Below are 2,571 nucleotides of genomic sequence, written 5' to 3'. Positions count from 1 at the left end.
AAAAAAAAAAAAAAAAAAACAAAAAATCAAAAACAACACTATATTTGTCTAGTATTATCAGGCCGAGCGTTACTGGGACTCTGATAACTATAAGAAAACAAAACAAAACGATTCCATAAGAGTTTTGATCAGTGTTCTCCTTGAGGCTAAAAACAGATCACAGGGAATGCTCCTTGACATTCTGATAAACCCATTATAAGTCAAAAATATCATAAGCCAGAAAGGCATTTAATCTCCTGACAAACCCATTATAAAGCCAAAAAATGGTTAAATTGAACCGTAGTTAAGCTGGGGACATCTGTATACCATTTCTGAAATATTTTTATCAACAATATCTTATCTATACAAATTTAACCTGAGGAAGGCAGAGCATCTCTTCTGATTTGACGGCTCTTCCCTGCAACTCTATAAACAGCAACACATCAAAGAAACCTAGCACCTGTCCTTTTATAAGGCAACAGAACAAGACTTTTTGATTTTTTTAAAGGGCCCACTGGAAACTCACAAGCAGAATATCACTCTGTTGCCCCAGGAAAGTGCCAAGGCATAATATCTCATAGCAACCTCAAACGCCTGGGCTCAGCTTCCCTAGTAGCTAGGACTATAGGCGCCCACCACAACATCTGGCTAGTTTTTCTATTTTTAGTAGAGACGGGGGTCTCACTATTGCTCAGGCTGGTCTTGAACTCTTGAGCTCAAGCCATCCACTGGCCTCACCCTCCCAGAATACTAACATTACAGGAATGAACCACCACACCCAGCCCTCAAGGATAGTTTTAAGTGTAAAAGATACCTTGATTTTCTGTCCACTTAAAAATAATTCAGATGGGCCAGTCGTGGTGGCTCACCCCGGTAATCCTAGCACTCTGGGAGGCTGAGGTGGGCGGATCACTTGAGCTCAGGAGTTCAAGACCAACTTGAGCAAGAGCAAGACTGTCTCTAAAAATAGCCAAGCACTGTGGCTATTTATATTAGAAAATTAGAAATGTTTAAAATCAATACATATACAAAAATGAATATTCCAAATTTTATATCTAAAACAAATACATCTATATGAAAATAACAGGCATCAACATTTTATTCTAGTTATTTCTGATAAAATTATAAATAACTTAAAATTTCTTATACATGATTTTCTTTATGTTCATTTTCTTTATTTGTTTATATAACTAAAAAATGTTTTAACAGGTAGGACCTGTAGCTCAGTGGGTAGGGTGCCAGCCACATACACCTAGGCTGGTGGTTGGAACCCAGCCCAGGCCAGCTAAAACAATAATGACAACTGCAACAAAAATATAGCCAGGCTTTGTGGTGGGCACCTGCAGTCCCACCTACTTGGGAGGCCGAGGCAAGAGAATTGCTTAAGCCCAAGAGTTTGAGGTTGCTATCAGCTATGATGCCATGGCACTCTACCCAGGGTAGACTCTGTCTCAAAAAAAAAGAAAAGAAAAGAAAAAAAGAGGGAGTAATATGATTAAAAAGAACCTTTGCTCTTTCATAAGTGTAAAACATTTGTACTTTTTCTTTCTTAAATAATCAAGGATATTGTAAAGTCAACATAAAGCAGAGGAAATTATTCTGGTTAAGACCCAGAATCTTTGCTATCCAGGCAGATTACACAGCAAGTAATGGGTAACCTTTTACATTGTAGGCAAAGGCATTAATCAGTAAACCAAGAAACAGGCCCACCAAAATTAGGCAAACTTTGCTAAGATTTCAACACATTATAGAACTACTTTTAAGATTCAATATAAACTAGGGCAAATAAAACTCAATTTCCAAGCTTTGTCTTCCATTATATTCTTTCCTTTTCCACAATAAACTGACATTTTTTGTTTGGAGCAGATTTCAGGGAATTTGCAAAGTCAAAACTAATTTCATAATAATACTAAGATATTACTTATAGTAACATGCAATGCATTCATCATTGCTATCTTCAAATGAATCAAAATATTTTAAAAGATTTTTCAGTTTCTATTTTTAATATAGTAAATATTGATACTTACAACCCAAATAATAAAAGTTCTTTTCGGTCCTCAATAAGTCCTAAGAGCATAAAAGGAGTCAGAAAACAGCCAATAAAAAAGTCCAAGAACTGCTTTTTTGTTGTTGTTTGTTTGTTTTGAGACAGAGTCTTACTCTGTTGCCCTCTCTTGCCTTAGGCTCCTGAGTAGCTGGACTACAGGCACCTGCCAGTATGCCTGGCTAGTTCTTCTGTTTTTAGTAGGGACAGTGTCTTGCTTTTGCTTAGGCTGGTCTTGAACTCCTGAGCTCAAGCAATCCACCCACCTCAGCCTCTCAGAGTGCTGCGATTACAGGGGTGAGCTACCACACCTGGCCAAGAAATACTTCTTTAACACAAAATTTCTTTTGCCTTGGAAAATAAAAGCACACACACAAGTGTGTTTCTTTATTACTATTGTTCCTAGTCTTAATTACTCATATGAATTAAACTTTTTTTGGTTGTTTGTTTGTTTGTTTTTGAGACAGAGCCTCAAGCTGTCCCCCTGGGTAGAGTGCTGTGGCATCACAGCTCACAGTAACCTCCAACTCCTGGGCTCAAGCGAGTGT

Source organism: Otolemur garnettii, unplaced genomic scaffold (genome assembly GCF_000181295.1).
Source record: "Otolemur garnettii isolate 467f Iridium unplaced genomic scaffold, OtoGar3 scaffold00028, whole genome shotgun sequence".
In the NCBI taxonomy this organism is placed as follows: Eukaryota; Metazoa; Chordata; class Mammalia; order Primates; family Galagidae; genus Otolemur; species Otolemur garnettii.
This window is presented reverse-complemented; position numbering follows the sequence as displayed.